We start from the raw sequence: 25,636 nt of genomic DNA, 5'->3' as shown, positions 1-25,636 counted from the left end.
ACCTTTATTGCAAACCACAACAGCTAATTAGAGAGAGAGAACAGAAGGGAATGCCCTGCCACAGTGGCAGGGTGGGGTGGGGGGGAGATGGGAGTGGGGAGGGTGGGAGGGACGCCGGGTTTACGGGTGGTGGAGAATGGGCACTGGTGAAGGGACGGGTTCCCGAACTTTGTATGAGGGAAGTATAAGCACAAAAGTGTATAAATCTGTAACTGTACCCTCACGGTGATTCTCTAATTAAAAATAAATAAATTATAAAAAAAAAAAAAAAAAAACTGGATCACAGTAGGTAGGGCGTTTGTCTTGCATGCAGCCAACCTGGGTTCGATTTCTCCATCCCTCTTGCAGAGCCCGGCAAGCTACTGAGAGTATCCCAACTGCACGGTAAACCCTGGCAAGCTACCAGTGGTGTATTAGATATGCCAAAAACAGTAACAACAAGTCTCACAATAGAGACATTACTGGGGCCTGCTCAAGCAAATCGATGCACAATGGGATGACAGTGCTACTGTGCTACAGAGTGAAAATAAGTCTTTTACACTTTAATTTTTAGTATAGTTCTCCTTCAAATAATTGCTCAAAATTTAATTACTGAATAAAATCTGATTTAAAGTATGATAGGATCACCAAAAATAATTTTGATATTCAGAATTGTGCAGTTTTCATGTTCTGAATGAATTCCAGGAAAGTATGTAGAATTCGTGTAATGGCTATTTGGTTTGTTATGAAATCTGAGATCCAATTGTTGACACCCTATCTATTACCTGGTTCTAAAATGCTGGGTTTGCCCTTTTGGATCACTCTACTACCTGCATTCCATTTGGCAGAATGCATCCCGAGAACAGTATTCTATAACTACTTTCCATTCTATTCTACTTTATCAATGAAATTTTTTTGACTCTCAAGGCAGAACTTTGTAAGGTACAGTCTAATAAATGACCTCAATTTTCTGCAAGTTTATTGCCAACTTGTATCCATGACTCAGCATAATAATTCATCATCCTTTCTTATGATGAGTGAGTTTTCTGAATGCAGTTATCAGCATATGGCAGATTCTATATGACTGCCTCAAGGACTTATATAGAGCTTGCATATGATTGCAAATTCATGAGCTGTTCCACACTTGTCTCTTCTCTGGATGCACACATTTAGCAAACACCGCAGTGAGTGTTCAAGGGCTGGGTGGAATTACTGCACTGCAATTTTTATCTTACCAGAATGTAAATGTCAAAAGAAATGTTCTCCCCCATATAATCCAATTGTATCAAGGTGAAACACTTTTCTTATAATGATTATATTTAATTTTTTTCTCAGGAAGATTAATTATGCCCTATTAAAACTAACTGGAAATTTTACATCTGTTTTGTCTTTAGTTACTAGAAGCTTCTCAGCTTATATTATTGCAGGACATTATACTTTTGAACTATAAATGTATGGCCTATCCTCAGATATTGTTCTTTTTTCAATATAGAATTCCTAAGTGCACAAAAGACAAAGTATTTTGTTATCACTAAAAACAATGATATGAAAAAGTCCATATTGGAGAAAAGTAAAACATTAGTTATTTGAAATGAGATTGACACTTAAAACCTTTTAGGCATTTTATTTTGCACTCAGTAAATTATTATTATTAAGCATTGAAATGATGTTTATTCAGCCATGATCCAAAGACATACAAAAGAATCATGGAACCAAGCTCGCTGCAGAGATTCCTCCGGACTTTGTGTTGGATGGATTTCACTGGGGTGCCTCAGACAGGAGCAGATGTTGTCTCTCCGCCTGTCCCAAGGAATCCCGGTGGCCACCAGCTTCCAGAACCCAATAAGAAACACAGGTGCGTTGATTCAGTGATTGCAAACTCCAGGCCACAAGGGATAGGGAATGGGCAGGTCCTTCTCATCTCCGTGTCCCTATGGGACCCTTGAGGTCTCGCCCACGAACTGCCTCCAGCTGCTATTTAGCTACTTAACGGCCATGATCCAGAGATACACAAAAGAATCTCGGAATTGACAGATCACTGCAGAGATTTCTCTAGGCCTTAATTATCTAAAATTTTAGAATTCCAGGAGCTTGTGGATGTTTTCAAGGCTATGTGACATCTTATACTATATATAATAAGCAATACAAAATAAATTATCTATCAAGTACCTTTTCAGCAGGTTTGAGTGGTGATGGGAAAATTCAAAATAATGGTGGTGTGAAGGAGGAATGGTGGTGGGACTGGTGGTGAAATATTGAATGTAATTGATTATTGTGAACAATTTTATGAAAATAAATTTTAAACAAATTAAAAAATGTTTATTTCTTCTGCATTTCCTTATTTCTGTAAACTCTTATACTATTATAGACTAAAGTTTTCACCATATAACCACATGTGTGTATATATATGCATATATGATATATGTATGTATGTCATATATATGCATATGTATGTATGCATATATACACACATGTGGTTATATGGTATGTCATATATGCATATATATACACACATACATATATACACATATAGAGAGAGAAAGTGAGAGAGAGATCAAGTATAGGAACTAAAGAGCTAGAACAGGGGTTACGATTCTGGCCTTGACTGCAGCTGACCTATTTCAATTCCTGTCACTATGTATGTTTCCCCTATCTTGTCCAAATCACCTCCATGAGTGACCCCTGGGCACAGAGCCAGAGTAAGCAGTGAGAAATGCAGAGTGTGGTTTATAAACAAAGCATTCAAATATATCTATTATATATATTAAAACATCATTTATAACTTGAACTAATTTCAGAACGCTATGCTTTATAGCTGTATTTTATTATAAGGAAATAATATCTACTCAACAATTTTACAGTATGGAGAGAATATATGAATTAATTTGGAAAAAATTTTAGGTGCAAGTCAAAAATATTTCATTTTAGCCTTCTAAAAAGTCTTAGTAAAAGGAAAATTTATATTCCTGGGAGCTCTTTTTACTTTAGGAGGGTGAGATTGGATTTCTTCTACTTCAAAAGAAAATAGGTCCCTAAATGTAATGTTAGTTGGCATTGATGAGTTTTCTTGCTGTTATTGTAGTTGCTGCAACCAAGGTAGAAGATTTGAAAATTGCAGGAGGATTTACAACTCATCGTATAAACACTCAACCAGTCTGTGCTTAATGTTCTTCTGCAGAGTCATCTAAAGCTGAAAGTGGTTTGCGAGACTCAGGAATAATGACTGACTTTGTAACTACTCAACCAAGTAAACAACACCTGAAAATTCATAATGCCTGTGACTTTTATTCATTTCTTTGTTTTCAGTAGCTTTTCTACAGTTTCTAAAAATTTATTTTTGTCTCAGTATGCACAAGGTGTGTGTGTGTATATGTGTGTGTTGTGTGTGTGTGTGGTGTGTGTGGTGTGTGTGTATGTGGGTGTGTGGGTGTGTGTGGGTGGGTATGGGTGAGTGTTTCTACCATTGGTTGTTGTTTTGCTTTTAGTTTTGCAGGGCTCCCTCCCAAACAGAGGCTTTGAGGCCATTCCAATCTTGCTCAGTCAAGCTGTGTAGGTCTGGAAGCTCAGTGTTTGACCTTGAGAGGATTTGCTGTTGGGACCAGCACTGCTGTAACCCACCAGGAGTGCATTCCCCAAAGCTTGGAGGTCCCCGTCATGTCATTCTAATTTGGGTATAATGCTTGCAAAGCATGTGTTGCTGCCAACTGAGCTATTGTTTTGTCCCCAAAACATGATTTTTTGATGAATAAAATGTTAACCCATCATTTATATTTTAAAATCTATAGATATCTAGACTCAAGTGCTAATGTATAAAATAAGTGTTTATATGCATGAAACGATGGTTAATACACACAAAGAAACCCCTAATAATAGCGATTTCCTCAGGCATCATTCTGAGTGATTCTGAATATAGGAAAAATATTGGAAACTCGGAGAAATGTGTATTTAAATTTTACTACCTATCTTCAGCTAACTTGCAAATTCTATATATTATTCTTTAATAAAACCAATAAATCTAGTTTTACTATAAATTCTGTCTATTCTATTTCTCTTCTTGAAGTGGTTTGCACTTTATTCTAAGAAGAATAAATTTGAAACAATTTTTATTTATATTAAATCAGAATGATTTATTTCACTTTTAGTTATTAATTCTTTAGACACTTTAATTGTCAAATTCAATTAGCTAATGTGATAGATAATTCTTTAATTTAGTAGAAAGCTTTATATCCTAAACATCAAGTAATTTTCATGTTTATAGTTTTATATTTCTCATGTCAGCCCTTTAAGGGAATGAACCACAACACTACCTATAAAACAGTCAATACATATATGTACATATACATATATATAAATATTTGGACTTTTTAATCTATCAGGTATCCAACACAAGATGTGCTTATGTAGGCAAACATTACAAAGTATCAATAATTAAGATTATTTTGTTGTTTTGTTTTTAGCAGTGCTTAGGCCTTACTCCTCATTCTGTGCTCCTCAACCAATCTCAGTGGGCCTGAGAGACCAATGGGGTGCCAGAGAATGAACCCAATAAAGTAGATGTCTTACCTGTTGTATTATCTCTCTGGCCTCATGGAATTAAGATGTACCTTATATTTATGATGTGATCACAAATATTTCTATAAATGACACTTTTATGTCAAAGTAAATTTAAACAATTTATAAACTTATAAATTAAAAACATACTAAGTGATAAAAATTGCATCATAATTTTAGTAGCATTCTTTTCTTTCTAGCAGTACAATAATAATGTTTCTAAAAATCAAACTCATTCTAAAGTCGATTAAACAGATCGACATAGTTCTGCTTAAATATTTTAGTTACTGCATGTTTTTCCCTGAAGTATCGTTTACCTTTACAGATATTCTAGGTTCTCATTCAACTTGAAATCAATAATCAAATTAACATTTCGCTCTCAATTATATATTTTGATGTCCTGCTTTTCCAAAATATTCTCTTCCTACTTGTTCATCGATTAGTTTTAGAATTTTACCTCCTTAATTTCTAAACTAATTTAAACTTTCCAATTAGATTTTAGGATTCACTGGGGAGGAAAAAGTATTCTTTAACACTCTGCGGATCTAAGGTTATATCTGAAAATTGAACTAACAAAGACAGATGAATCACAGAAGAGCATTCCTAGTTCTTTTGTACATTTTAAGGTTAAGGATTTGTTAAGAAAAATTGAAGAAACGATTAGATCTGAATATTTGTAACACTGTAATAAATGTAATGTTAAAATTACATTTAATGAAGTATGCACAGTCATACGAAATAAGAGATCAAGGACTATTAGCCCGGCGCAGAGCAGGAGACATACCAATAGTGGCATTGATGTTTTACCTATCACGACAGGGCTACCCCAGGCTTGGCCACTGGGTGTAAAGATAAGTCAGGGCCCACTATGACCTGGAGCTGACCTTGGTCCTCCTCAGTCTTCTTGCACTGGGGCCTCAAAGCCAGAGAGCAGCCTCATCGCTCTTTGGGGGTAAGGACAATCCCTACATCCGCAGTCTTCATTGTTGGAATCAGTGCATGGCCCCAGGTGGTCAGTCATTACAGATCTACGGATTCCTCACTTTCCATAGCAGAGACAGATTTCCAGTTCTTCCTTGTTGCCAACCTAAGTCTAGGGTCTCCCTGAGGTCTACAGGGTACTGGTATCAGCACCTGTTAAATATCTGCTCCTGACATTTAGACCAATCCCTTGACTCTGCTTCCCTGGAGGAGGGCTTTGGGGTCCGATCGCTGGTTTGCCTGTCTGCATGAGGGGTGATCACTCTATTACAGAGAGGAAAGACTTTTATTTGGATTTATGCAAACCAACATAGTGCCGTGAAGTATCAAAAATGTACTGAAGATGCAAAGAAACAAAAGCAAGTATTTCACTTTACTCACAATAAGATGCAATATACACCTTTGTTGTTGGTCCGAGTTAAAAAAAAATAAGTTAAAAAAAAAATAAGATCTGCATAGATAGAGGAATCAAACCCAGGTTGGCCACATGCAAGGCAAACGCTCTAGCCACTAGGCTATTGCTCCAGAAGGCTGTAGGTACTGGAATATAAAATTGGAAACATTACGTTTGGGGCAGGTAGGTAGGCTAGAGGAGGTGAGCCGGTGTATAGGTTGAGGGTCTTTGTAACTTAGAGATTCTGTGTCCAATAGGGCCATAAATATACCATTGTAAACATATAGCATTAAGAAAAAAAACATTAAATTTAAAAAATAACTCTAGGTAAAGCTTATTCACTTCACACAATACTCGAGAAATTTGGTTGGAACTTCACTAAAATTACAAAAATATTTCTTGTCGTCCCAATGACAAAACTTTATTACCCTGTTTTGTCATATTTTCTTAGAAATCATTTTCAAATAGGCCATGGAAAAGTAGCTTGTTTATTACCTTCATAAGTGGTACGGTATTTTGTACTTTATTTTTAGATGTATACTACTTACATAAGAATGCTTTCATTATGCTTTCCAAGCTTATCTTTCCAACGAAACTATTTGACAATGATAAGTTTAACTGGTTTAAATATGCCATATGCCAATTCTATATTATTAAATACATTATTTACAGTTTAAGAAATATGATAACTTCCCTTTTTACCTTAATACCCTGTTCTCCTATATTACTGTGATCAAAATATACACAGTTAAAGTTTTTGGTTCCAGTAAATGTGCAACATTTTGTTGCTTTCTTAAAAAAAAAATTAAAGATCAAAATTTAAAAGTATTTTAAGAATGATGTTAAATGTGATATTTTCTTTTGCTTGGAGGCCACATTCAGCAGTGATCAAGGCTGTTCCTGGCCCAGAGCTTAAGTGTCTTTCCTGGCAGGCTCAGGAGACTGCACGTGTTACTTGGATTACACATAGTCCTGCTCAATGCAACACATGCACTTAGGCCCATAGGTCTATCTCTCTAGCCATAAGTATAATAGTTCAATCACTGGTGTATTAGTGAGAGGCTTGCATGATATTCCCAGTTTTTTATCACAAATAGGCAGTAAGAATTTTGTATGAGCTTCTCTTTTGAGGTCTAATCAATGCTGTAAATTCAGCATGTAATATTACAAGTTACATTATTAGAATTTCAACATGATTATCAGGCAATACATAGACATGCTTATCTATACTTATAAAATGTGGTAACAGCAGAGTAATGTCTATTCAACAAGCCTCAAACAGATCAGAATTACTATCTGTGGACCAAGGGTACAAAAACTACAGTCACAGATGAAGAGGCCAGAAATTGGAATTTAATCTTTGAAATAAGGGAAGGTAGGAGACATTCAAGTGCACTTGTGAGCCTTTTCAATGAACACAATCTCCAAGTATTCAATGTAAAGAAGCTAGAATTTTAACAGAAATTTGACACCACTGGAAATGACTCTAAGCATTGCTCTGGATGCCTGCAGACCTCTGAGTGACTTTTTGCTAACTATGTTTCACTGCTAATATTCAATAAGGTGATATTAAGGCCCCGGGGTTCTAGAGATTGTCTGGGACACCACCACAGTGCTCATCATTCTACAGGAAGAAACTTATGGATGCCTGGAAACCCAGTGGTCCTAGGGATTGAACGAAAATATAAATGTTGCAAGACATGTGCCTGAAGCACTTATAGGGCTCTCTAAACTCAGATATTTCAGTTATTTTGGCTTGATAAGTTAGAGTAAAATATTGGGGAGAGGTAAGCAAATTGACAGTCCAGAAAGAAAATTATTTTAGAGTGAAGTTCTAAAATATGTAAATAAACTCCATTCAACTTATTATTTTGCATCCTCAGCCTTCCTTATTTTGCATCTGTAAGGGAAATTGCAAGGCAAACTACAAACATGTGAAAGACTAAAAAAATTCAAGAGATTCTAGTTACTGTCAACCAACTGAATTTCCCAGTGTAAAAAAAGAATATCAAACCTGACTCAAATGAATTGTGAGATAGTAATAAGAGTTTAACTTTCTGGATTGAATTCCCAGAAGGAGATAGTTAACATGAAACATAAGAAATATTTTAATGTGACAAAATAACCTAATTGGTAAGTCATAAAATCGATAAGAATTATAAAACTTTATTTTCAGAAATAGAGATAAAACACACACTTAGCCACAAGTGTCATAATACTGATACTCAAAAATAAAGTAAAAATTCTAAATGTTGCCAGAGAAAATGACACATAACACAATGGAAAGTAATAATATTCATGCACCCAACTTGTCTAAGAAGTAATGGAGGGCAGAATAAAATGAAATAATACTATTAATGTTATGCAGACAAAAATTACTTATTATAGAAGTGTTTAATTTAATCATGAGAAAAAAACACATCAACAAAATTAATTAACTAACTCTCAACTAACTAATAAGAACTTCCAGGGATATGGCTTTTGGTAAAGTTAGACACAGGTCTTACATGCAGAAGACCCCTGTTCATTCCCTGACCCCACTCACAACATTTTAAAGTAATTTGAATGAATGGAGTGACATTTGAGACAAAATACAGCTCTATAAATCAGAAGGGGAAATAATATAAATGATAAGTATGTGAGTAAATATAAAAATATATTTTACTTGGGACCAGAGTGATAGCACAGTGGGTAGGGCCCCTGTCTTGCACACAGCCGACCTGGGCTCAATTCCCAGCATCCCATATGGTTCACCCGTACACCACCAGGAGTAATTCCTGAGCCAAGAGTAACCCCTGGGCATTGCTGGGTGTGACAAAAATAAATAAACCTTTCATATACCCCAGTAAACCAAAAAACAAAGCGGTACTCTTGTTATAGCTATATTACTATTATGTTTTACAGCTATGTTGTATAGAAGTATAGCAAAATTTTTAACATAAAACATCCATTTTTAACTAAAATTTGAGAAAAATTATCTATATATTACTATAATAGCAACAATTAACAATGTCATGCTGTCACATTAGACTTAAAATCATTCTAAATTTTGCTTCTAAATTAGACAAACTTCTAGTTTTTTGAGGAATGTCCATATTGTTTTCCAAAAATGACTGGAGCAGTCAACATTGCAAATCAACAATGAGGGAATTGTTGACTTTTCTTCCTGCATGTGTGCCAGCACTAGTTGTTCTTGTTCTTTTTGATGTGTGCCAATGTCTGTGGTATAAGATGATATCTCATTGTTTTGATTTGCATTTGTCTGATGATTAGTGATGTATTTTTCCATTTGCATTTTGGCCTATTGTATTTCTTCTTTGAGGAAGTTTCTGTTCATTTCTCATCCCCATTTTTTGATGGTTTTGGATGTTTGGGTTTTTTTCTTGTAAAGTTCTACCAGTGCCTTATTTATCTTAGATATTAACCCCTTATCAGACAGATATTGGGTAAATAATTTTTCTCATTTCGTGGCTGTCTCTGGTTCTTTCTCACCATTTATTTTGAGGTGCATAAGCTTTTTAGCTTAATGCAGTCCCAGTTATTTATCTTTTCTTCCACTTCCTTGGTCAGTGGTATTTCATCTTTAAAGATGCCTTTAAAAACTAGAAATTGAGCGTTAATATGACTCAGCAATACCACTTCTGGGAATATTCCCTGTGGATGCAAAAACACAGCAGAATGATATCTGTACCTGTGTGTTCATTACAGCACTGTTCACAATAGCAAGAATCTTAAAACAACCTGAGTGCATGAGAATAGACTACTGGTTAAAGAAACTACAGTACATCTATACAATAAAATACTATACAACTGTTAGAAAAAAATGAGGTAATGAAATTCACCTATAAATGGATGATCATAGAGAGAATCTTACTGAGTGAAATGAGTCAGAAGGAGAGGGACAGAATATTTCTGTCATTTCTGGGATATGAAAAAAAACAAAGTATGAGACTGACACACAGGACAATAGAAACAAGGGCCAGGAGGATTGTTCCACAGTTGGCAAGGCTGCCTCAGGTGCTGTGGTGTAAAAAACTAGAGCTCGCCGAGGGGTGAGTGCACTCGCGGGCTCTCCGGGCGGTTCTGTCTCACCACCCGCGTTCGGTGCTCTGGAACCGCAGTGTGTGGACTGGATCGGGACGGCCGGTGGTCAAGGACAGGCGAAGGAAGAACGAGGACCAAGCTGGTTGCTGATTAGTTACCGTTTATTCAATCTTCAAACTTTCTCATCTCCCGCACTCCCAGCTCTGGCCTCTATCTGGATCTACGGCTCAACTCCTGCCTCTTTTTGGCTTCTCTCTCTCCTCCTTGTCTCTCCCACCTTGCCCTCTAGGCTACCACCAGCCAGGTAGCAAAATCAACATAAGAAAGCCCTTCCTGAGGGCAGGGCACTCCAAAGCCCTTCCTCACTTTTAAGGTTTTTTTTTTTCTTTTGTCCAGGAACTTATTAACATCTCAATACTAGTTATTTTTGTATGGACATAGCAAGGGATACATTGAGGCTTGCAAGGCAGCTCTCCTGACAACATCTTGCCACAGGCTCAGACCACAGCACTCAGGCCAGATTAATCATTCCTCACCCTAGCAGGGTCCAAATCTAGTATCACCGTTTGGATCATGACAGCATTTGTCCATGATCAAGCTCTTAACTTATAGTTAAGCATTAGGCACTTTGGCCAGGCCCATCTCGATGCCAGGGTAGCACACAACTCACTGCTTGCCCTGGGTCCTTCTTGTCCCACGTCGAGACCGTGCTTTGGGGGTGCTAGGAAGTAAGGGCAGCTGAGGCTTAGGTCAAGAGAACAGATGCCCTGGAGGAAAATATCATGTAGAGTCAAATGACTCCCAGGTTACAAAAGCATAACATTTGTTAAGTCTTCCTGTGTCCATACAAAAAGGACTTGCTCTGAATAAACTATGCAAAGGACTCAAGGAGAAGAGAAAAACATTATTTACAAGTCAATAGAACACCAAGAAAGAAGCTACAAATAAACAAAGAGGAATAGGAGCACTGTAACGGGAGTAACCCAATAAACCTAAACTACTGAGGCTATGTTATCCTACACTGTGGGAGAGGGCAGTTGAAATAGAGAAGGGACCACTATGACAATAGTGGTTGGAAGGGATCTCTCTGGATTTCAGATAGATGTGTGCTGAGACTAGGTAAAGGATGAAAGAGAGAGAGAAAGAGAGAGACAGAGAGAGAGTGAGAGAGAGAAAGAATGAGAGAGAGAATGAGAGAGAGAGGAAGAGGGGAAGAAAAATGCCTACCATATAGGCAGGCTGGGGTGTGGGGGACTGTAGGAGGAATTCTGAGGACATTGGTGGTAGGAAATGTGCATTGGTGGAGGGAAGGATATGGTATAGGTTATGGGTTTTGGAATATTGTATGACTGAAACCCGATCATGAAATCTTTGTACCTGTACCTTGGTGATTTATTTTAAAAATTAAAATGAATTAATAAAACAAAAAGACACAAACTTTATAAATAAAATCAGATCTGTTAAGGATAAAGGAATAGAAAATAGTATACCATATAAACAGCAAGCTTTTAAAGCTAAAGGGACTTTTATTTCTTCATTTTTGGGGGGAAGTAATTTGGCCCACACCAACAGTACAAAAGTCTTATTCCTGGCTTTGTGCTCCGGATTCACACCCAGACAGTAATCAAGGAATTATATGTTGTCTCGGGATCAAGCAAGGGGGGGCAGCATGCAAGGCAAGCACCTGGTCCTTTGTAAAATTTCTCCCATACTTTTTTCCTTTCATTTATATGTTCTGTCTTAATTTATTTTTTGCTTGTGTCTCCTTCTACCCTCTATCTCATTTGCATTAATTTTTTCCTTCTTGAATTACTCACAACAGTTTTAGGTAAAGCAATGCACATTAGGGTGCTATGTGTCTATATGGAAGTTATGGAAAGGTGGAACGAGTAACCCAGCATGGAATTTCAAAGGTTGAGTAAAGAGGGTCCCTGGACCAATGTGGAAAACACTGACCCAGGTATATGATGAAGCAGATGGAGTATGAGATCCATGTGGAGTGGTGGCTAAAATCATATAGCAGATTTCTTGTCACAAGAAAACAAAGATATTTTTCCAAGTATTGAATATGAGCTATGATGTTCAATGTTATCTTAAACCAAATAAACTCCTATGTGAATGATATAGAAAAGGAGACACACACCTTGCAGTTAGGAGAACAGAGATACATTTCTTTCTGTAGCCAGAGAACTGCAAGGTTAGAACCAAGGATAAAATAGTGCTGAGATAGAGACTTAAGATAGCACTTCCACTACATTACTTCAAGAGCCTGAGAATATTTTGAGTTGTAAGATTTTCACATTGTGTAACACTATCACATTTTAAAAGAGGAAGCATTTTCTCCCTATACCTAAAAGCTAGGACTTGATGTTCAAAATGTATTTATCTATTATACACACTTCAAAGTCTTGTATGGCAGCAAGAAAATTAGCTTCATAAAACTATTGTGCATAAGTCTCAATTTTTATTTCTTTACACATTCATCCATCATCTGCAGAGTCAATATGCATCTTTAAAGTATTTATATAATTAAACCACTGAAAGCCTTAATGTAATATAGAAGCATATGAAGGTTATACTCTTGCTTTTATGTCAGTGAGGCAGGTATAATAGTGGAGGTGCAAAAAATTCTGTGGAAGGACCAGAGTGATCATGTAACACATAAATCACTTGTCTTTAATGCAAAAAATCCTGGTTCAATCCCTGGCAGTGAAGTAGGTCCCCCAAACACTGCCAAGAGTGATTTGTGAGTACTGAGCCAGGAGCTGTAAGCCTTGAGCACAGAATGTGGCCACCAAAGAAGCAAACTCGAAAATCTGTGAAGATGATATAGAACATCAGTCTCAACAGCTTGAATATAGTATTAGGATAATGAATAATATGTCAATAACAGGACACAAGTCAAAATTTGCTTCTAAGAGAGATTTGTGTTAGAAAAAAATCTGGAAGAGATTTGGCAATCTGTAGATATGAGCTGAATGTGGCAATCGACTAATAGTTATGATGGTTGGACTGTAAAAGTAAGCAAATTGGATACAAAATAGTAACAAAAGATCACACACAGTATTATTATTACATGAAACACATATAAGAGAAAAGAAATTTACAGAAAAGAAGCAACGAATTGTGATTCTTTTGAGGATAATGTGGACCAAATTTTTTTATTTCTTATCTAAAAATACTAGATTGAATTTTGCTTAAGAACAATTGACAATAGTATCTGAGTATATACTTCTCTTTAGGCAGTTAACTGAAAACATATATAGAAGTTTAAAAGTAATTTAATATTAAAGTGTTAATATTCTATTAGGCCTAAATTCAACTTCTGTGCACATACGATGTCTCTGACATTTTGATGTCATAAATTAGGCAAATACTTAACATGGGTCATTAAAAGAAATAAACAGCACATGTAAAACCCTTATCGGATATGTTAAACACAAAATGAGGAGTCATCAGATAATATTTATTGCTCATATCAGGGAAGACCTTGAAAAGTTAACTAGTCAATTCTTATTCATGTTTGCTGAAGCATAGCTAAGTTAGGAAGGGAGGACAAAAATTTCTCCAATTTAATAAATAAATAAAAACCACTCCTCCAATATTTAACAACTATTTTATAGGGCAATCATCTTCATTATATTTTAGATTATAATCATACCTAAAATCAAATAATTTCAACCACAATCTAGTTTCTTAAAAATGTGAATTTCTACTCTAGACTTCTTATTTCTTAGTCTCTTACATAGTATTATTTTACATACATATATGCTTCATTATTTCTACTAATCCTCAGAGATTTATTTTCTAGGATTAAAATCCTAGTTCGCCTGCCTTTCCTTCTCTTTTAACAAGATTCTGTAAACCTTTAGAGCTATAGCTTATACAGCTTCACAAAATCCTTGCCAATTGGCTCCAAGAATGTTTTTCTATGGCACACTCAGAAACCACATTTTGCTGTGTCTCAAAAGTTGAAAATATCCCAGTAGAATATCTCTTAAATTTTAAATGGTCAAAAGTATATTTTTATATCTAAATGGAATTCCTAAACCTTAAACTCAATAATTGCTGAGAAACAAAGATGATTATATCAAGTTTGTCTGCTTCTTAAAAACTATTATTGTACTTCTATTCATAAATAATCATTTCCTTTGCTGATGGCAACCACATGGAATGTTTACATCAATGTTTTAACTTTCACTGAATCTATGCTTCATTAAAAATATACATTCCATAATGCTAACTCTTCTACTCAAAAAATATATGAAAAAATAATACATTTTAAATAAAATATTAAGAATTTTAAGCAACAGCAATGTTCATTACAATATAATTAAAATTATTAAAATTAAAATATATGACATATGGTATATTATAACACTGGAAATAAAATACACCCAGTTTTTATTGGAAATGATACTAGAATCATTGCCAATAAAATACTAATATTAGAATAAAAACTCTTGATTCAATAAACGAGTAGTGGACTAGACCTTTTTCTATTTGTAAAGGTAGTAAAGAAAAGATAGTTTTAATTGAAGAAATGAAGTATTAGAACAAGTAAAGAAAACAAGAAGTGTTATGCTATTGAAATACCTTATTGATAAGAGTAACTTTTACAAAATGTATACTATACTACAGCAGACAAATGGTTCTGGAAACATATTTTCTGTCTTGTATTCCTAAAATCTGGGAAGACACAAGTGAAAATACATTTTGGAAAGAAATCTAAAGAAAATTTTAATTTTATTTGCTGTTTTTTTTTTTTTAAATTTTTAGGTATGACAATTCACGTAGTATTGGTATTATTGTTTCATACTTACAGTGCTGCTATACTATGCCCACCACCAGATTGTCAAGAAGCAAATGAGACAAATAAGACTTGAACCCATAATTCCTACAGTCAAGATCTATAATATGTGACAAGTTCATTGTTATCTGCTTAGGTGACCAACCATTTCAGTTGACACGGAATTTCAGTTGAAAGACTGAATGCTCCATAACAGCAAAACTTCTGCTTCTATGGATAAGCAGGTTTCCTGATTTCACCACTGAAAAAATTAATATACTTCCAAGATTTTTATGAGCTGAGTAAGAAATGAGAAAACATTTAGCCATCAGTTAACAGAGTCCAGCATGCACTTATTAAAAATATACTTTAATAATTGGAGATACATTCTATTATTTTATCCTAAAGAGGCAGTGAGATCCAACTAACTGGATAAGAAGATATAATTTTAGGTCAAAGCTAAAATATCATTTTATATTTGGGGACATACTCTAATAACAAAATCTATGAAAGAATAATAGTAAGTAATATTTAAGATGCATAATTTTACATAACAGAAACTGTTAAGGATTCTCATATTTTATCTATATATTTATGTCTCATATTTTTCAGACAGTTGTCAAGAATTATCAGAGGTCATACCTCTAAAAAAATGGAGAAATAGGGACATAAACTGTCAAATTTATCTGGGACCCAACTCTTTGATGTTAAAGCCTGCTTATTTTAATGACTTCTTTTAATGAAGATAACCATAACAGGTACTGAATAAAGACCATTTTCTTAGACTGGTACTTATCTGTTTAGCTTCTACATCACACTAAGTTCCATATTTGTATTATTTGTTATATGTATCTTGCCAAATGGATTGATAGAGAAAAATGTAAAATATCAGTAAAACACTCTTACAAGAGTAAAATACTCAGATAAGAAATGAGATGATTCAGTGATTCTTACATAACATTATACAATAGTTATGTGTTTTAAAGTGTCTTAATGTCTTCATTTATATTCCAACCATAGCCGGTTTTGTGACAGTCAATTGAATGTGTTTAGTTTTATTTCAATAAACTCCCAAGGAAGACCAACATGGAAGAGAGAGACGGGAAGAGAAGGCATCAACTAAAGTACAAATTGATAGGAAATGTTCACAAGGTGGTTGGAACCAGACAATGCTGGGGTATTCAAGTGAGCGTAGAACAGTCCCCCTTAGAGTTATCCCGTTAAAGGGAGGGAGCTGCAGTATTAATACACCAACTACCTTCCGTCATTAGCAGAGGTAGTTCCTAGTGGGCATTTATTCTCCAGTATTTCACTTCCAGAGCAGCCTTCAGCCACCAGAGAGAGCCCTCAGACAGTTGAAAATATGTCAAGATGCACAAAAATATACAACCCAGGAAGATAGAGCCAGGCAACAACAGTGCCTGCTATTTATATCTTATTTATTTATTGTATGTGAACAGACACAATCTATTGCATTATATAACTTACCAAATCTAATAAGGGGTCTAAAGTTTTCTATGTCCTTGTTGAAGCTGCTAGCCCCTATCGAATTTCTTAATTTCTTTTTTTTTTACATGGCAATACATTACTTAAAATAGGCTGTCTTAAATAGATCCATTTATGCTCTTGCTCAGATCCTCTGAGAAAAGAAATATTTATTCTTCTTTAGAATGATATTTATAAAGCATGACATTTTACTTATTTTTAAGTGTTTACCTATGTTTCTAAATTACTCAGAAGCCGTCTGTTAATTATTGTCTTTTCAAGAAGTATCAAAGTACTATTTTATAAATTTGCATTTATAGTTACATATCTTATTACTTAGTATTTATGATGTGGCCAATGGAAGCAAAATGGGAACAAACAGAATCATCTCAAACTTTGGAAGAGACATAAGTAGGCAAAAATTTGAGCACACATAAATTTATATTTAATAAATAATTGATGTAACATTTCCACAGTTTAAAAATATTTATGTGAAATTAATCCCAGAACAATTTATTCTCGTTCATAGTAAGATATAAAACATTATTCATAGAGCATATCTGGATATTAATGATTAGATTAATATTTCTGTATATTTTTACTTTTGTCTAAGTTTATATACAAATGTTCCATTTTGGTAGACAGTTTTGGAATTTTCCTTTGAAATTTTCAGGATAAATATTTTTCAAAGCCTGAGAGAAACCTAGAGAAATCTGTTTAATATTCTAAGATTATATTTTCATAAGTTTACATAAACTTTTGAAGAGCATATCAAAGTTGTATTATGTAAGAGATTCTTAAGCCAACTTAACTCACTTTTCATTTTTACCCAAAATATCATACATTGATCAAAGGTAAAGAAATTCAAATTGATTTTCCTCTTCATTAAGCAAAAATTTTCTGCAAACAAATTACTTAGATTATTTTTAAGCTACCAATAAATCATTTATATTTGAAAAGCTGTTTTCAAATGAAAACATTTTGGTGTTTGAAAGTTCCTATCTAGAAATACAACTGCTAAGGACAGGTTTGTATTTGTCTCCTAAGTACACTCTTGTGTACTTGTGTACTAGAGTAAATATCATGATTTGGTATATTTGATATAATACAGATCTCATATGGGTTTGATTTAAAATGAAAGAATGGAAAATCAGAAAGACATCATTCATGCTAACATTTTCATTTAATAGATAAGGAAAATGATGCCCCCAGAAGAATAATTATTTGAATAGTGAAAGTCTACAAAGAAGTAAACATGGACTATTTAGGAAGATGTTAAAAATCTCATAGAGATATTACATGGGATGCTAGTTCATTTTTTAAGTATGGAAAATGTTCAATTAACAAGAAGTTTGAATAAGTACTGTTGGGGAACAGTTATCGCCAACATGCCAGGGCACGTTGTGCACTAGGTTTGGGCAGGAGTCTGGCTGTGGGGTGAAGGACGACCAGCTCCCAGTAAAACCCCTCCGGGAGCAGTTGATCACAGCTCATCTTACTGCCAAAATACACACATTTTTATACCAGGTCTTGAATTACAGAAGGTCCAATCACATAGCGCTTAACATTATTGGCCTATCAAATTTTTCCTCTCTGCTTTGTGCCCAGTTCAATCCCCTTCAAGGCTATGTGTTGCTGTAAGGATGACCTGCTTAAGGCAGATTTGATGGTCTCTACATTTTAGGCGTCGGCGTAAGTGACTAGGGGGTTGAGTGAAGCTCAAAGCTGGACACATGATGCAAACACCTTGTTTTGCTAACTTTCTTACTCAGAACCTCTTGGGAAGTTCCACTTCAAGGCGGCTTTGCAAGGTCAGGTGTTTCCTGCTCCAGTGCCCGTTGCTCTGCTCCACAAAATACCTGAATGAAGACGAACGTTAACGATAAAAAATTGGAGGCAGGGGCTGGAGAGATAGCACAGCGGGTAGGGCGTTTGCCTTGCACGCGGCCGACCCGGGTTCAAATCCCAGCATCCCATATGGTCCCCTGAGCATGGCCAGGGGTAATTCCTGAGTGCAGAGCCAGGAGTAACCCCTGTGCGTCGCCAGGTGTGACCCAAAAAGCAAAAAAAAAAATTGGAGGCAAACGACCCCAGGAGAAGGAAATGCCCAGTGCAAAGTCCGGGGTAAGATCAAAGATCAGGTATTGAATGAGATCAGGGTGCTTCTAAGTCACAGAGGGTAGATGACACTTTAAAGATTTTTAACTTTCATCCCATGTAAAACTGTTGGAGAGTTTAGAAGATATTACATAAGAGCAATTTTCTGCTACACAATAAAGAGTTGTAAGAGACTGAAACAGGTTAGGTGGCTATTCAAATAATACAGGTGAGGACTTCTGAGTCATCTGACGGACAGACATTTTAAACACAGGGCCAGAGAGATAGCTCAGAGAACTGCTCAGAGATCTACTGCACATGCTTCCCACGCAATGCCCAGCACCGAATGGTTTCCCAAATACTGCTCAGAGTGACTGCCAAGAACTGATCCAAGAGATGCCCCTCACACCATTAGAGGTGGTCCCCAAATAAAATCAGACAATCATAAATATAAAACGTAAGCATGATCAATTTTGCTTCCTTCTTAAACTAAAAAAACTAAATGAATCATGTGTTAAATTTCTAATAATTATTTGAAACACTGAAATATAGATGATATATTAATATGTATACCATATAGTATGCAATTATATATTAAATTCAAATGTAAAATATTTTATACATATTTTTACATATTTCTGAGTAATATAAGCATATTGTTGTCTCACGATTGAATTATAATTATCCTTATAAAAATATCTAAATACTTGGAATTATATATTAATATTCCACATATTAAAATGCTTTGCCACTACAGTAAATATAAAATATAGAACAAAATAATTTAGAATGCATGCTGAAGTTCAATAATAAGGGTCTGAAATCATAGTATATGGGGTATCGTACTTGATTTCACACACTTGACCCAGGTATTCCGTTGTTGGCATTGCCTTTGACCTAGTGAGCAATGCCTGGATTGACCCATGCATAAAATCAGGTGTGGCCCAAACCACTTTACAAAGCAATAATGATAAATTATTCAATGTTCTTTTGAGAGTGAGACATCCTGCAGTTCTTCAGAACTATTCATCTATGGTCTTTGGGGTACTCTGTGATGCTAATGTACATATTCAAGATCCTTCCATGCAAAATATTCTCTCCAGTCCTTTGAGCTATCTACCTGATCCTATGTTATTAAATATCCTAAGTATTTGCATTCTAAGTGTTAAATGAAAATAATGTTGAAAGATTATTTACATTGAATGAATTATGAATTGGGAAAATTAATATAGGAGAAATAATATATATAATTTAAAGACCCAAGTTCCTTGGTGGGCTGAAAATCTATGTGAGTCAAAGAATCACACTAGAACATCAGTGATGCAGATTAAAATCCAAAGAAAGGTTCAATTCCTAAAATAAAAATTTTAAAACATAGGCTGATAAACTACATAGTGTATTATTGAGGACAAAGAACTGATGAGTATCATTCAATTTGGATCACTTATGAATATGGGAATTAAATGCATGTTATGTAAAACACCAACATGAAAAGAAATGCAAAATAGTGAAACACGTAAGTATCTCATTAAAGATAAGCACATGGGAATATATCTCGAGGATGCAAAAAAGCACAGTAGAAATGACATCTGTACCTATATGTCCATTGTAGCACTGTTCACAATAGCCAAAATATGGAAACAACCCGAGTGTCCTAGAACAGATGATTGGTTAAAGAAACTTTGTTATGTCTACACAATGGAATATTATGCAACTGTTAGGAGAGATGAAGCCATGAAATTTGCTTATAAATGGATAGACATGGAGAGTATCATGTTAGGTGAAATAAGTTAGACATGGATGGACAGATATAGAAGGACTGCACTTATTTGTGGAGTATAGAAAAACATAACATGAAGCTGACACCCAAGGACAGTAGATACAAGGGACAGGAGGATAGCCTCATAGTTGGAAGTGTGCTTCATGAGTGGAGGAAAGAAGGCAGATGGAATAGAGAAGGGATCATTAAGAAAATGAAGGGCTGGAGGAATCAGTCGGGATGGAAGATGTGTGCCGAAAGTAGATAATGGACCAAACATGATGACCTCTCAGTGTCTGTGTTGCAGGCCATAATGCCCAAAAGTAGAAAGAGAGTTTGGGGAATATTATCTGCCATGGAGGCAGGGGGAGGGTGGAAAAGGGGGTTATACCTGGGATATTGGTGGTGGGGAATGTGCACTGGTGAAGGGATGGGTGCTTGATCATTGTGTGATTATAATCCAAACATAAAGCTTGCAGCTATCTCAGAGTGATTCAATACAATTTTAAAAAATACAAATAAATAAATCAATAAATAAAGATAAGCCCAAAAGGATTTTGATAATATCTAGAATAAAATCAAGATTTCTTCAAAATATCATAGCCCACAGTCCCTGAAACACACTCATATCTGATTAGTTCACAGATAAAAACAAGTTTGAGAAAATGGAAAATTATTGAGTTAAAAATAATGGTTCATATATTAGATAAGGAGAAGAGAGACATGTACAAAATTATCTCTCATATGTTGGACATAAACAGAAAGGGAATAATAACTGACTACAGATAAAAGAACTTTAGAACTGGTATACACAACTGTGCTTTTCATGGCAGGAATGGGGTGAGTGGATGGAAGTGGATACAGAAACAGTGGTGAAGAGAAATCGACATTCTATTAGAAAGTGTGATTGGATGGAATGTTGTATGCATAAAAGCCCATTGTAACAATATTGTAAATCACTTTATATGTGCAAATATGTATTTATAGATATATGTATATGATTTATAAGTAGTGATCAGAGTTTATAAATATAACATCTAACAGATTTCAACATTGTGAAAGAATTAAATTACATAATGAGGCAATTATTGTTATTATTGCAATACATATTCAATAGAGATTTGAAAGACTAGGCTAAACAGAGTTATTAGAGATTTTGTTGATGGCAAAATTGATATAGCAAATTGTCCAGTAATCAGTACAAAGAAGAAAAGTAAAATTAATCGACACAAAAGAAATAGAAAAGAGCAATGAGGATATGGGTTTTACAGAAACAAGTAAGAGAAAGTGGGGGAGCTTAGTTTCAAATGATGATGGCGAAGCACTTTTTGGGTAAAAGAAATATTTTCAATGTTAAATATGTGTTCAGATTTTGAAGACTTCTATCCAGTTCACCCATTCAGAAATGAGTGGCATATTTGGAACTCAGGGCTTATCTCTGCTCTGGAAGTTTGGCTAAGTCATTGTAAAATGGAAGGGTTTATCTCTTACTAGGATTGAGTCTTCCTTGCCAACCAGAAAATATTGTTCTAGAACTAAAACCCTCTCATATTGCCTGATGTCTTGGTTCCAACTTCTATAGCTTAGCACTTCTGGAAGCTGGTATTGAGACAAGATACCTATTAAGGATAAAAGTCTACTATGAGATGCTGAAAGAAATGTGAATCGGAAAAAAAAGTGAGAAATGTGAATGGGAAATGTGATCTGATAAACCTCAACTAACCCGAGGGTAGTCTATCTGGGTGAGTAATGCCCACCAAAGTGTCCATTATTGGGATCGATTGTCAAAGCCAATATACACTGGATCCTCCCATAGCAGAAATGTGTGAGTTTGTGAAAAATGGCTTTCTGCAACTCATCAGACCCATAGGATCTGAAAACTGGAGGTTGGAAGCCGACGGCAATCTCAGCTCCTGTATAACGAGTCCTTCTTCTTGAAAGGACATCTAGACAGCACACCTCCAGGTTCACTATGTGTTTCCATACAATCAGAAGGTATATGCACATGAGAACAAGCAGCAGTTACCACCTAAAAACGTCATAAGTGTTGTTAAAGGAAAGAAGCTAGACTATCCTGAAAAAGGGACCATTAATGTAGAATGATTACGAATAGAAGCACATCCCACACAGGAAAAAGCAATTCATTCTGCTGGGGATCAATCTAGTACAGTGCTGATTTTCCAGTGTTTAAAGCCTCAGGCTTAAATGATGAAACATTTCGGTTTGCTTCTTATATCCTATTGCTTATCTAGGTACAGTTTCAACACTTGGATTCATTTAATGACCGTACATTTTTCTTAGGATATGTCACAGAAACTTTAAGAAAGTGTTAAAATGTCCACTAAATGGGTGGTAGAAATAGGATTGCATCAGTGATTTTACTTAACAGCCTTATTAAGCTTATTAGAAGATAATTATGAAATTTCATAGTGAGAATCATGATGTATCACAATACTAATTCATAAATTATAAATATCACCTATAGAGCTTAGATTAATTAAATTACATTTCTATCTAATGCAAAAATCAAATGGTGAAAAGTTCAGGCATGTCATGTTAGCACTGCTCCACAAAGTTTTCTGAGATGCAGCTGCTTCTAGATAATTACTTCCCATTAATATGTTTTGTAACATATTATAACGATTAAAACCATAATAATAATGCCCTGTTGAAGACAGTGGGGCCGAGGAAGGCATGAGAAAAAGGAGAAAGGATAGAAATTGTATATTACTTCAGGAAATTCCAAGAAACTACCAGGAAACTATTCCTACTCATGCCATTGTTGCAAAATTAGTTGCACAATTATGAACAAATCAATTAGGAAAAAATTAATTTTGGTGGTCATGTGGACACAAATTTTTAAATATTGAATATTGATTTTTTTCTCAAAGAGGAAAGATAACTAATAACTGTTGCATTCACTCATCAAAGCCTATCTGCTTTGAAATCAACAATAGTCAGCTTTAAAATGACACATTCACAGTCTCCATACATGGGTGCAAGCACTTACTGGAACCCCAAATCCTAAAGCTGTCTCTGGTTCCTGCTCGTTCCACATACACCGGCTAGGCAGAGGCATGGGCACTCGGTCGAAACTCGGCCAGAGCCGAGCAAAGCTTTTGCTACATGCTGTTCCAGGAAGGGAAATGATTCATTTTCCAACTTAAATCTCCGCAGACTTAATTACTGTAATACAGAAATTGTAAACCGCACGGCCGCGGTAGCGGCCGCGCGACATATTATCTCTTCATTCTCATCAGTGGAAAGCTTATTATCAAATATTTCCTTGTTATCAGAGCTGTATTCTTGGGGGATAAATTCCAACAAAAATAGTGAGTCGGTTTTGAAACTCCAACAACAATAGTGAGTTGTGTGTTGAAATTTGGAATGTAATCAAGGTAAAGAGAAAAGGAAGTGAAATTATCACTCACGCACGGGGTGGGGGGTTGGGGGGTGAGGGGTGGGATGTATACTGTTTTTTTTTGTTTTTGTTTTTGTTTTGTTTTTGTTTTTATTGGTGGTGGAATATGGGCACTGGTGAAGGGATGGGTGTTTGAGCATTGTATAACTGAGATATAAGCCTGAGAACTTTGTAACTTTCCACTTGGTGATTCAATAAAGTAAATTTAAAAAAAATAAAATAAAATAACACATTCAGTCTAAGGAAAATGGAGGGAAAGTTAGTATGGGTTCTTTTTTTTTTAACATTACTTGGGATAAAATGGCAGCTTAAATGAAAATTAGGGAATACAATATGCCGTGAAGACAAAGGGAGGTATTCATTACTAGTCTTATTAACTGAAAAATATTCTGTCACCCGGTGATTGCAAACACTTTTGAGGAGTGCCAAAGTTGTCGGAAACACAGAGTAATAGGTAGAAGAAACTAGATGTGCTCGTAGATATTACATTTTATTAGCTTAATCATATTGGATGGTAACCAAGTAAGTATATTTTCTTTAAAATTTGTTAAGGTAAAAAAGTCATGTTACCTAAAATTGCTTCCTATTTAGCTCATCCTGAGATAAATATTCTGAAAAGCAATGAAATATTTTATAATTTGCAGAGTTAAATAATAAATTCACTACTACATATGTGAAAAATGGAAATAAGTTTGAAGAAAAGATAAACATGTAAGAAATTATCCCCCCTTACTAAAAATTATATGAAAATATCTGCTAATTTTTATACCTTAATTTGAAATTTTATCTCCACTTATTTTAAAAGTATGACGTTACTTCTATTTTTCCATTTGTTATTTCCAATTAGGTAAGGTGGTGTCTTACCACTATACTATATTAGCTATCACAAATTTGTTATTAGCAACCAAGTATACCTAATAGTTTTTCGGATTTCATTTTAAAATTAACTATATATAACTTGATTCTAATGGTCAATGATTATTTATTCTTAAAATCCCAATCTTTAAAAAAATGCTCTATAATCTTTATTTCACTATGGAAAACTTCATAACTTTATTTGCTACAACTAAAATTACTGGAGTCATAAGTATTATTTATTTTATACTTTGCTTCTATATAATCAAGAAATTACTTTGGTTCACATTTCCCATTTCACTAATAACTATAACTGCCCTTATTCATGCACAATACCTCTCATATGAATTATTACAAAGAATTCCTAGATGATGTGTTTTCTTTATATTCTTATATGAAACTGAGAACTGAAAGTGATGCTTTAAAAACCTAAGTCATACCATGCCACTCCACGTAACAATACTTTGAATGGACTCCCAGTTTGATTCTAAGAGTAAGCCAAGTCAGTATAGTTTTCAGCAAAGATTTGAAATATCTGCCCCATTTTTGTTGTTTCCCTAACTCTAACTCCAAACATCCCTTTGTGATTTTAATGTGTAAAGAATCTGATTTACTGGGGCCAGAGTGATAGAACAATGGAAAGTGCATTTGCCTTGCACATTGCCAAGCTGGGTTATATCCTTGGTATCTCATGTGGTCCCCCAAGCACCACTAAAAATTACCAGAAGTAATTTCTGAGTGCAGAGGCCTGAGCACCGTTGGGTGTGACCCAGAATGCAGAAAAAAAAAAGAAGAAGAAAGGAAGGAAGGAAGGAAGGAAGGAAGGAAGGAAGGAAGGAAGGAAGGAAGGAAGGAAGGAAGGAAGGAAGGAAGGAAGGAAGGAAGGAAAGAAGGAAGGGAGGGAGGGAAAGAGAGAAATAAAGAAGAAAGAAAGAAAGAAAGAAAGAAAGAAAGAAAGAAAGAAAGAAAGAAAGAAAGAAAGAAAGAAAGAAAGGAAGGAAGGAAGGAAGGAAGGAAGGAAGGAAGGAAGGAAGGAAGGAAGGAAGAAGAAAGAAAGAAAGAAAGAAAGAAAGAAAGAAAGAAAGAAAGAAAGAAAGAAAGAAAGAAAGAAAGAAAGAAAGAAAGAAAGAAAGAAAGAAAGAAAGAAAAGAAAGAACAGCTGATGGTATTATAAAGACTTTCTTATTTTATATAAATGTATTAGAAAACCTGTTTTGCAGGGCTGGAGAGATAGTCCAGTGGGTAGGGTTCTTCTTTTTCACATTGCCAACCTGGATTGAG

Source organism: Sorex araneus, chromosome 2, assembly GCF_027595985.1.
Source record: "Sorex araneus isolate mSorAra2 chromosome 2, mSorAra2.pri, whole genome shotgun sequence".
Taxonomy (NCBI): Eukaryota; Metazoa; Chordata; class Mammalia; order Eulipotyphla; family Soricidae; genus Sorex; species Sorex araneus.
The sequence above is the reverse complement of the archived record's forward strand: the minus strand, read 5'-3'. Positions refer to the sequence as shown.